This window comes from Neoarius graeffei, chromosome 10 (genome assembly GCF_027579695.1).
Source record: "Neoarius graeffei isolate fNeoGra1 chromosome 10, fNeoGra1.pri, whole genome shotgun sequence".
In the NCBI taxonomy this organism is placed as follows: Eukaryota; Metazoa; Chordata; class Actinopteri; order Siluriformes; family Ariidae; genus Neoarius; species Neoarius graeffei.
The window spans coordinates 11748590-11761713 of NC_083578.1; positions in this window are offsets into that span (position 1 = coordinate 11748590).

Sequence of the window (13124 nt, forward strand, 5' to 3'; positions counted from 1 at the left end):
GAGCCTATCCCAGCTGACTACGGGCGAAAGGCGGGGTACACCCTGGACAAGTCGCCAGGTCATCACAGGGCTGACACATAGACAACCATTCACACTCACATTCACACCTACCGGTACGGTCAATTTAGAGTCACCAGTTAACCTAACCTGCATGTCTTTGGACTGTGGGGGAAACCGGAGCACCCGGAGGAAACCCACGCGGACACGGGGAGAACATGCAAACTCCACACAGAAAGGCCCTCGCCGGCCACGGGGCTCGAACCCAGGACCTTCTTGCTGTGAGGCGACAGCGCTAACCACTACACCACCGTGCCGCCTATTATAATAATAATAATAATAATAATAATAATCACCTTTTGACCAATCAGACATGAGAATGCAACAGCAGTGTAGTTTAAATATCATGTTGGCTAATAGTGATAATATGAGGAACAACAACATTGAACTTTCCTTGAAACTTCTCCTTGCTGTTTAACACATTTGTTCATATAAAAGGGTGATTACTTACTTACAGGCTTGTATAGTCGAGTCCAGGACTCGGACTCGAGTCTGACTTGTGCCCTAATTTTAAGGACTTGTGACTTGACTTGGACTTGAGCACTCATGACTCAGACTTGGACTCGTCCATTAACTGCATTCAGACTCATAAATTGGAGACGAGGACTCGGATTTTTTTCTTTATTTTTTGTGACATACCATAATAATTTGGCATAAGATATTTATATCTTCATTAATTTTTATACTAATTTTGTGCAAGATAATGCACATTCACCTGTTCATACGTCATGTTGAGGAACAAACTAACATTAATGGCGCTAAAATGCCTGGAGAGAACGCCCCTAGGATTGTCTGCTTTGCTTATACAGACTTCTCGTGCAGTGGGGGGGAAAAATGCACTACTACCGTATGTGTTCCATATGTAGAAGAACTATCGAGGAGACGACGGGGACAACCTCGAACTTCAGTCGTCATTTGGTAAGACTCTACCCAGAGAAGGAAGTGGCACGCTATGTTCATTGCTCTGTTGATAGTGGGCAGGGCTTGCTTGCTGAGTGATGAACTAGCTAGTGTTAACCTTCTCTCATGGTATTTGCCCCGTTGATAGTGGGCAGGGCTTGCTGAGCGATGAACAAGCTTTTTATCTGTAGACTATTAATTAAAATGGGGCAGTTGAGCAGGAACATTAGTCCAACACAGTAGCAGAAACACTTTCACATAAAGGCAGCAACAGCCACCGTCAAATGGTGCGGTTGGAGTCTTGTTCTCGGACTCGACTCGAAATTTTCTTTAATGACTCGGACTTGACTCGGATTTGAACACTGGGGACTCGAGACTGGACTTGGACTCAAGGTTTAGCAACTCAACTACAACACTGGATACATGAGACTTGTAGCACTAGCAAAAGAAGAAAACACGCCACGTCAAACATGTCTACATTTGGGTTTAAATACAAATTGCTTTAAATACATTTTCTCATATCTTTAAAAAGTAAAAATCCTGTAGCAGATTCCAAACCAAATGCAGCACATGACTATATTACTCCCATTTATTATAAAATATTTTAAAAAGCAGGGTTTTTTCTCACACCAGTAATCAGAATAAATGAAAAACCCCTAGGTGATGTTTTGGGATATATGTGCAAGGGAGTGAGGGAGGGAGGGAGTGGCAGAGACTGGATGGTAAATCTGGCACGTCAAGGTTTTTTTTTTTTTTTTCTAAAATTAATATTCCCAGGCCCCTGGTTAATCCCGGGGATTGTCCACTCTTTAATACGGCTGCAGATCAAACTCTAAATCGTTTGTTTTTCCCCCAGAACTTCCTCCTTTTTGCAAATCAGCGTACTTAACTGCCAGATTGTGGCTGCACAGCTTCCTGTTTTATCATGGCCTATTTAGAGAGCTAGATTTAGATCTGATTCAGTCTGATTGTCTGATTGTTGCTGAGTTGGGGTCACTGTTTAGAAACATCCTGTCTGCAGAATATTTCCTGACTTATCTGGAATCAGTGGAGAAGAACTGGACCTCCTTCTTGTCCTTGTCCTAACATGTAACATATGTCCTGTTGAATTAGCACACATTTCGGTCCACGTACGAACGAATCTGTGTGAGCGTCATGAAACTGCTCAAGAATTGGTTTCAGCTGCATGGACACAAGCTCCCGAACCACTAGTGCCTTATTAATGTCAGACGCATACGATACGCCCTTATACTTACCTCATTTTACATCTAATGCACATGAAACGCATCACTATTGATGCAGGTGTTGCAATACTGAGCTAATCAAAGGAACGCTTTCAGGACTAGAAATAGTTTGAAGTGCTTATGTTGGTATAAAGTTCTCATCTCATCTCATTATCTCTAGCCGCTTTATCCTTCTACAGGGTCGCAGGCAAGCTGGAGCCTATCCCAGCTGACTATGGGCGAAAGGCGGGGTACACCCTGGACAAGTCGCCAGGTCATCACAGGGCTGACACATAGACACAGACAACCATTCACACTCACATTCACACCTACGCTCAATTTAGAGTCACCAGTTAACCTAACCTGCATGTCTTTGGACTGTGGGGGAAACCGGAGCACCCAGAGGAAACCCACGCGGACACGGGGAGAACATGCAAACTCCACACAGAAAGAAAGGCCCTCGCCGGCCACGGGGCTCGAACCCGGACCTTCTTGCTGTGAGGCGACAGCGCTAACCACTACACCACCGTGCCGCCCTTGGTATAAAGTTGATAAAAATAATTCTGTCCTTTTTGTTATCCTCGAAAAACAGCCAAGCGTTCACAAATTAAATCAACAAAAATCAGTCTTTTAAAACCATCACTTCCTTTGCACTGAAATGCGTTGGAATCATCTCATTTCATCTCATTATCTCTAGCCGCTTTATCCTTCTACAGGGTCGCTGGCAAGCTGGAGCCCATCCCAGCTGACTACGGGCGAAAGGCGGGGTACACCCTGGACAAGTCGCCAGGTCATCACAGGGCTGACACATAGACACAGACAACCATTCACACTCACACCTACGGTCAATTTAGAGTCACCAGTTAACCTAACCTGCATGTCTTTGGACTGTGGGGGAAACCGGAGCACCCGGAGGAAACCCACGCGGACACGGGGAGAACATGCAAACTCCACACAGAAAGGCCCTCGCCGGCCCCGGGGCTCGAACCCAGGACCTTCTTGCTGTGAGGCGACAGCGCTAACCACTACACCACCGTGCCGCCGCGTTGGAATCATGTAGAGACAATTCTGAACGTTACGGAGGATGTTTAAGGTCTACAACAGGTACAAATCTAAACCACTTTCACGCTTTACTCACAGAAAGTGAATTGAATTCTGTTCACAGTGAGGTTTTTATTCATTTCAGGACTCAAAACATGGGATTCATTCCAGTTTTGAGCCAAATTTCCAACCTGTCCGAACAAACAAATCATTACATTATCGAGTGCGGCACAGTGGTGTAGTGGTTAGCACTGTTACCTCACAGCAAGAAGGTTCTAAGTTCGACCCCAGTGGCCGGCGAGGGCCTTTCTGTATGGAGTTTGCATGTTCTCTCCGTGTCCGCGTGGGTTTCCTCCGGGTGCTCCGGTTTCCCCTATAGTCCAAAGACATGCAGGTTAGGTTAACTGGTGACTCTAAATTGACCGTAGGTGTGAATGTGAGTGTGAATGGTTGTCTGTGTCTATGTGTCAGCCCTGTGATGACCTGGCGACTTGTCCAGGGTGTACCCCGCCTTTTGCCCGTAGTCAGCTGGGATAGGCTCCAGTTTGCCCGCGAACCTGCACAGGTTAAGCAGTTACAGATGATGGATGGATGGAAAGCAACTGCTTGAAGAAAAATTAAAACCAAACTACCAAACCCAACAGAATTACATTTTAAAGATCTGTAACCTCCAAAAACAAACCTTGAATATGTTTGAACATTTTATATATATATATATATATATATATATATATATATATATATATATATATATATATATATATACATATATATATATATATATATACACAGACATAAAATGTGTGTGTGTGTGTGTGTGCATGTGTGTTTGTCTGTGTGTGTGACTTGTGTGTGTGACTAACAGATTTTTCAGCTAAGATAAAGGTCTATTTTTGGGTACACTGTAGTGATCTGTTTCTGTGTACAGTCATTTCAACTATTAATAAAAATAACCTAAACCCACGTCTAGCTTTTTTCACGCTACACATCTATTTCAGCTGCTGCTGTGTGAAAAAAGTATACAAACCCTCTGGAATTATCTATGTTTACACAGAAATGATCTTACCCTGAGTCACGGCAGGTTTTTTCAGGCTTCGTCGGAGTGGGCAGGGATAAATCGAATATATTAAGACTTATTTTACCACTCAGGATCTCTTCATAAGAGAAGACATTTATAAACCTCTAGAACAGGAATTAGGAAACATTTCAGCTTTCAGAGATAAATATAACTTAAAAAAGTCTGCTTTTTATATTTATAAAAAAAAAAAAAAGATCATGAATTTTCCCTGATCCCTAAAGTACACATGCATGCTGTCTGTTGTCTGAGGAAAATTAAATTTTGAGAGATTTATTAAACGCACAAACATGACTCTGAGTGATTTTGGTAGGATAAATATGTTAATCATATTTAATTTTGGAATAATCACTTTTAATATGGGAAAAAGTACTGAATATGGATAAAGGTGATCAGTCAGATGAATTGCAGTATTCATTTGGATATACATTTCCCTCTTTCTTCAAAACACACCAGCAAAATCCCCCGTAAAAAGGGAATTTTCCTTTAATTTGTCATGTGTCTGTGAATGCAGTCGCTAAACATGACTTGCAGTTTTAACTGGTTTATCTATATAACTGTTAATATAACCAATGCATGTATGGTTATATTTATATTTATTGTCTGTAATGTATTAAAAAGTAAGTGTAAGTTGTTGTTTTTTTTAAGAATCAGTGTATTAGGTACTAGTGTTTTAAAAATGTCCTGCATTATTATTATTTACATGTTAGTTGATTGTGCAAATTTCAAATATCTATCCAGAATTTTAGAAGTAAAAACAGAAACACGGTATATATTAAACTAATTTATGAAATTTGGACTATTTAACAGTTATTCCACAAAATCGAGTCATACATGAGCTGATAGCCAATGAGGCGTGTAGCACCGAGTACCATGTAGCCATGTACGACGAGATTGAGTGGAATAACTGTTTTATTCTATCCACATTCACTGGATTTTGAGAAACAGAGCATTTTTATTTTTATTTTTTGCAAATTCGATCAATAAAAACTTGATACAAAACATCCAACAAAATCATTTCTGCTTAGAATGTAAACAAACCGGCGAAATGACAGGACCAATTTGTGAAAAATGCTATAATAATAATAATAATAATTCTTGAAAAATAAAAAAGATACGTTCTTGCCATCAAATACTTTTATTCCATATTTTGTTGCTTTTTTTTTGTATTTTGGGGGGTTTTCTGCTTCTTCTTCTTCTTTAGGGTTCCTTGGTGGTTGGCAAACCAACTTAAAGGTGCATTATTGCCACCGACTGGGCTGGAGTGTAGAACAGGCGATATTGGGGAAAAAATCTATATTCTTTTAGCTATTTCTGTTTCTTTTAAATACTTGATAAAGTGATATATCTAACTTGATGCACGTCGCCATTTTGTTTTTCTCTCCTCACGGTAAAGGAGCTGATATCCTAGTAGTAGAGTAGCCAATCAGAGCACACGATTGCTCATATCCAGTGAATGTGGATAGAATAATAAGTTATTATTTGTGTCACGTCTTACCAAAAAAAAACAACAACCACATTATATATGTTAAGTTATTGATACATGGCTGTGTCTCATAATCAATACACTACTGTTATAAACATTATACAGTGGTGCTTGAAAGTTTGTGAACCCTTTAGAATTTTCTACATTTCTGCATAAATATGACCGAAAACATCAGATTTTCACACAAGTCCTAAAAGTAGATAAAGAGAACCCAGTTAAACTAATGAGACAAAAATATTATACTTGGTCATTTATTTATTGAGGAAAATGATCCAATATTACATATCCGTGAGTGGCAAAAGTATGTGAACCTTTGCTTTCAGTATCTGGTGTGACGCCCTTGTGCAGCAATAACTGCAACTAAACGTTGGAAATGTGGAAATGATTTTGTCGGACATTTGGTATAAAATTTTTATTTATCGAATTTGCAAAAAATTAAAATTAAAATGCTCTGTTTCTCAAAATCCAGTGAATGTGGATAGAATAAAACAGCAATTTCACTCAATCTCGTCGACTCGGTGCTATGCGTCTCGTCGACTAACAGCTCATGTATGACTTGGTTTCGTGGAATAACTGTTCAATAGCTGTTAAGTGAGAACAGGAACAAACTTGTTTTGTGTTTTGTGGTAACTGTAAATGGATAAAAAATACGACTTGTTGTTTTTAATTAATTAGGAATTGTAATCGTTGACAAATTGCTTTTGTGTAAGACAGATAAAACACTTCAGGATGTGACGTAACTGAATATTTTCCTATAACAGCACTAAGCAAACTGTTTTATTGATTACTTCTGAGTGTGAAAAATAACCACCAGGCAAATAATAATAATAATAATAATAAATAATAATAATAATAATAATAATAATAATCTTGAATTAAAATAATTATTTTTCATTTTTATTTTGATTTGTCGACTAATATTAATGAGCCATACATAATGAGGCCCAATCATATTCAAAGTTAGAAAATAGATACAGAAAATACAGCCCAAGTGTTTGTCACATAAAAGCATAGTTTAATACCGTTTTGTTTTGTTTTTATTCTTAAAGTTTGGAAGTTTTATTAAATAAGCCTCAGATTTATTTAAGCAGAGCTAAAAGGATTCACAAACTTTCTATGTTACAGCATGCACTCTCACTTAACCAACACTATATTAGCAACCTGACGTTATCTGATGTCACCTGTTGGAAAGTTCCTCTGACTATTTTAAGTGTTCCTGTGTTATCGACTTCATAGGATGTGAGGGCACAGTGGTGCTGTAGGCCTTCAACACTCTGTGTGTGTGTATACTTTCCACCACCGGCTCAACAGGAAGTCATGAAGCGATACACTTCCTGTCACACTAACCGCACAAACGGCCCACATCTCCACCCCGTCATATTACACCCAAACACACAGAGTCACACTCATCTGATGCTAGTCACCAACGCAAGTGCTTACGCAAATGTATGTCTCCTCAAAACAGACATACCTGCTTCATACGATAATGCACACTCTCCAGCAACCCACACACACACACACACACTGCAGTCATGAATGACACCTAGATGCTTCCACTCGTTTGAGTTTAAGCCCCGTGAACTTCAGTGTAACATATTCATTCACACACAAACGCAGGAACACCTACGATGATGAAATGGCAGGCAGGATGTGTGTGTGTGTGTGTGTGGTGGTTATGAACTACAGTATTAATCCCTCACCATCTGCTCAGGTCAAAATGACCTGTTTTACATTTCTGTGCACAACTGAACAATTAAAACATGAAAGAAAGAAAGAAGCTCATAGTGTAAAGTGACGAACACATTTAGGTAAGTAAGTGAAATTAAAAAAAGAAAAATTTAAATGACTGATCCGCCTCACAGAAGGAGCCTCAGCTCTAAAAGAACGTCTGGCCCTCCATTTCCAGCACGTGCTGCTGTGGTTGCTGTGGTCAGCAGCAGGGACGGCTGGCTGTGATATGAAATGTGAGAGCTAAAAATAAATCTAATACCTATGAGTAATTCAGTGTTACTAATACGAAACCGTTATGATTGAGTCTTGTAGTCTATCTTTATAGTCTTATAACTATTCTGCATAGATTAGGGATGTAACCTTATATACACTCGCCAGCTACTTTATTAGGAACACCCATATCAAACGCCTGCAGTTTTATGCAGTTCTCTAATCAGACAATCCCTTGACAGCAGCACAATGCATAAAATCATGCAAAAGCTTCAGTTCATTAATGTTCACTCAGATCAAACATCAGAATGGGAAAAATTGTGACCTCAAAGTGTGACTGTGGCACGGGTGTTGGTTTGAGCCAGTCTCGGGAGTTTACACACAATGGTGCGAAAAACGAAAAACAAACACTGAGTGAGTGAGTGACAGTTCTGTGGGTGGAAACAAACACCTCGTTGATAAGAGAGGTCAGAGGAAAATGGCCGCATTGGTTTGAGCTTTATGGCCAGTAACTCATATAATCACTTTTTTTCCACTTTGGTGAACAGAAAAGCATCTCAGCACGGAAAAGAAAACAGAAGACCACATTGGGTTCCATTCCTGCAACCAAGAACAGAAATCTTAGAATCAAGTTCCTATTAAAGTGGCTGGTGAATGTATTTTCCATTGCATTTTCCAATCAGACTAATGTACAAATAACATTAAGGATAAATGGAAGATCTGTAAGTTTGTGCGGTGTGTTGCTATCCAGAAGAGATCTGGCATGATTACAGACTTGAAACATTAACAACAACAAAAAAAGGAATCGCAACTAGTGATGGTTATCTGTATTTCAATAAAATGTGTTCCTGTGTGTGTACACTAGGAGTGTAGTGTAATGCACCTATTTGTATCTGCTTAGTGTTTCAACTATTCATATCTATATCTGTGTTTGGATTTAAACAGGACTTGAGTACTGTAGTTATGAAATACGTAGCTCTTTTTTAAAATCTCTCTTACCCAGTTCTTAGTTTTGCTCGTACCTTTCGCTGCTGTATTGGTTTCATTTCCCAAAATCTAAACAAACCCGTAGCATAATTTAAACCGTCACAACCCTGACCAGGCAGTTATTAAGGATGAATGAATGAATGAATGAATGCTGTTCATGAACGTAGCCACTGTTTGTCCTGTGAGCTCCATAACTGACCGGTTGTCAGAAAGTCGCACAACTTTTTAATATAGTCTCAACCAGAATAGTGCTGTATCTGTATTTGTGTTCATTTACGACCACAACAACAACAACAACACAATCTGTTCATTCCGAATTTTGCACTCACTGGCCACTTTAATAGGAACTTATTCTTGATTCTCAGATTCCTGTTGTTGGCTGCAGAAATGGAACCCAATGTGTTCTTCTGCAGTTGTATGCTGAGATGCTTTTCTGCTCACCACAGTTGTAAAGAGTGATTACAACTGTTCCACTCACAGATATGTAATATTAGATCATTTTCCTCAATAAATAAATGACCAGGGCGGCACGGTGGTGTAGTGGTTAGCGCTGTCGCCTCACAGCAAGAAGGTCCTGGGTTCGAGCCCCGGGGCCGGCAAGGGCCTTTCTGTGCGGAGTTTGCATGTTCTCCCCGTGTCCGCGTGGGTTTCCTCCGGGTGCTCCGGTTTCCCCCACAGTCCAAAGACATGCAGGTTAGGTTAACTGGTGACTCTAAATTGACCGTAGGTGTGAATGTGAGTGTGAATGGTTGTCTGTGTCTATGTGTCAGCCCTGTGATGACCTGGCGACTTGTCCAGGGTGTACCCCGCCTTTCGCCCGTAGTCAGTTGGGATAGGCTCCAGCTTGCCTGCGACCCTGTAGAAGGATAAAGCGGCTAGAGATAATGAGATGAGATGAGATGAATAAATGACCAAGTATAATATTTTTGTCTCATTAGTTTAACTGGGTTCTCTTTATCTACTTTAGGACTTGTGTGAAAATCTGATGATGTTTTAGGTCAAATTTATGCAGAAATATAGAAAATTCTAAAGGGTTCACAAACTTTCAAGCACCACTGTACGGTATATCTTTCCTGGAAGCTTGAACCAATCTGCGGTGAGTTTCCCAAAAGCCTCTTAACGCTAAGAGCATCTTAACTAGGAGAAAGTGTTCATTGTGCTGCTCGCGCTACCGTTTAACGATAATCTTTGTGCTACGATGCTTTTGGGAAACTCGGCACTGTCCATTTTCCTCTGACCTCTCTTATCAACAAGGCGTTTGTTTCCACCCACAGAACTGTAGCTCACTCAGTCAGTGTTTGTTTTTTGTTTTTCGCACCATTCTGTGTAAACTCTATATAATATAATAACTCATATAATCACTCTTTACAACTCTAGAGACTGCTGTTTGTGTGTGGAAACCCCCAGGAGATCAGCAGTTTCTGAACTACTCAGACCAGTCCATCTGGCTCAAACCAACACCCATGCCGCAGTGAAAGAAAGTCACGCTTTGAGATCACAATTTTTCCCGTTCTGATGTTTGAGTGAGTGAACATTAACTGAAGCTCTTGATTTGTATCTGCATGATTTGATGCTCTGTGCTGCTGTCAAGGGATCGGCTGATTAGAGAACTGCATAAAACTGTGGCAGGTGTTTGTTACGGGTGTTCCTAATAAAGTGGCTGGTGGGTGTAACTGAGTAACTGCACTTTGTTTCACCTTACATATTTATTTATATCCTCCCAAGTACACTTGAAAGTCACTTCTTGTCTCATATGACTTGTACACTACAAATCAATCAGACATTTCCATTTAAGACATAAAAGCAAGCCTTTTCAATGCTGCACAGTATAGTTAGTGCTACAGCTACCGTGGTATGCAAAAGTTTGGGCACCCCTGGTCAAAATTGCTGTTACTGTGAACAGTTAAGCAAGTTGAAGATGAAATGATCTCCAAAAGGCATAAAGTTAAAGATGACTCATTCCCTTAATATTTTAAGCAAAAACAATTTTTTTATTTTCATCTTTTACATTTTCAAAATGACAAAAAAGGAAAAGGGCCCGAAGCAAAAGTTTGAGCACCCTGCATGGTTAGTACCTAGTAACACCCCCTTTGGCAAGTATCACAGCTTGTAAACATTTTTTATAGCCAGATAACAATCTTTCAGTTCTTACCTGGGGAATTTTCACACATTCGTCCTTGCAAAAGGCTTCCAGTTCTACAAGTTTCTTGGGCTGTCTTGCATGCACTGCTCTTCTGAGATCTATCCACAGATTTTCAATGATGTTTAGGTCAGGGGGCAGTGAGGGCCAGGGCAAAACCTTCAGCTTGTGCCTCTTGAGGTATTCCATTGTAGATTTTGAGGTGTGTTTTGGATCATCATCTTATTGTAGGGGCGGCACGGTGGTGTAGTGGTTAGCACTGTCGCCTCACAGCAAGAAGGTCCTGGGTTCGAGCCCCGGGGCTGGCGAGGGCCCTTCTGTGTGGAGTTTGCATGTTCTCCCCGTGTCCGCGTGGGTTTCCTCCGGGTGCTCCGGTTTCCCCCACAGTCCAAAGACATGCAGGTTAGGTTAACTGGTGACTCTAAATTGACCATAGGTGTGAATGTGAGTGTGAATGGTTGTCTGTGTCTATGTGTCAGCCCTGTGATGACCTGGCGACTTGTCCAGGGTGTACCCCGCCTTTCGCCCGTAGTCGGCTGGGATAGGCTCCAGCTTGCCTGCGACCCTGTAGAACAGGATAAAGCGGCTACAGATAATGAGATGACATGGGAGACTCTCCCATGAAGGTCATATTTGTTCAGGTGTGGCTGCATAGTAGAACAGTGCACCACCACTCCAGGGTCTGCTAAATCTTTCTGAAGGTCTTTTGCAGTCAAACAGGGGTTTTTATTTGCCTTTCTAGCAATCCAACAAGCAGTTCTTTCAAAACGTTTTCTTTATCTTCCAGACCTCACCTTGATCTCCACTGTTTCTGTTAACTGCCATTTCTTAATAACATTACAATCTGAGGAAACAGCTACCTGAAAACACTTTGCTACGTTCTTGTAGCCTTTTCCTGCTTTGTGAGCATCAGTTATTTTATTATTCAGAATGCGAGGGAGTTGCTTAGAGGAGCCCATGGCTGTTGATTTTAGGGACAAGTTTGAGGAGTCAGAGAATTTATACAGCTTTGAAATCTGCATCATCTGACCTTTCCTAACGAAGAATTTGAACAAGCCACAGCTCAATAAGCTAATTAAGGTCTGGAACCTTGGTAAAAGTTACGTGAGAACTCAAATATATTGGGGTGCCCAAACTTTTGCATGGTGTTCCTTTTCTTTTTTTCACTCTCCAATTGTACAAAACAAAAATAATACACAAATCTTGCAGAAAATGCTGAAAATAAATGTGTTGTCTTTACCTTTATGCCTTTTGGTGATCAGTTCATCTTCTGCTCACTTAACTATTCACAGTAACAGATATTTTCAGTAAGGGTGCCCAAACTTTTGCATGCCACTGTATGTATACATGTGAGTTGAGTTTGATGATGAACTCGGGGATGATCACTGCTGGCCCTACCTCAGTAAAATGCTTTTCCGTATGCTGGAGTTAGCAAAAACTTGTGTGTTTTGCTAATTTACTCATGTTAGCCGGATACATTTAGCTAAATTTGCCTGTTTTCTTTGCTAATCCCAGGTTCAACTAGCATTGATTCTGGTCGCGAGAATAAACTTCAAGCTAATGGTTAAGTTCCGGCAGTTTTAGTTTTCACAGGACCATGATATTTATTTAATTAAAAACTGTTTTTTTCACGTTTTACTTTTTAATACTTGAGTGCATTTCAACTTAGCAGCATTTTCTTTCACCTGAGTACATTTTCGGCATCGCACTTCAACTTTTCCACAACTGAGTAAGATTTTGACACATTATCTCTCCTTTCACTGAAGTATGAGTTTTCCTTCAAAGAGAAGATGAGCTTAGCTCTGCTCGTCTGTTTATATCAGTCAGGCCTGCTGTGTACACCTGGTGAGTACGGCTCATTTCTGTACTTCCCATTCAGTACTCAACCGTCTCATCTTTTTTATCACGTTCACAGTAGATGAGTGTGAGTCGCATCCGTTTTTGAGCAAGCAGTGTTTCAGGGAAATCACATGCTGGAGGAGTGAAGGAGGGAGTGAATGAGTGTCTGACGCTGAGCTCAGCTGGATCTCACAGATGGGACGAGGGGAAAAGCACACTCCGTAGGAGGATCCTCCTCCTCCTCCTCCTACTCATCCACCTCCTTCTCAACTTACTTGAAAAGTAGTGCTTTTTGTTTTGGTTTGTCCCTTATACGCAGAAAGAAAGTGTGATTTACAGGATCATGATTAAATCGCTGAGGCTTCACACTGATGATTTAGCGTGTTATCGCAAATGACTGTGTCAGAGCTCGTCCCAACAGTATCAGGTTTTTGC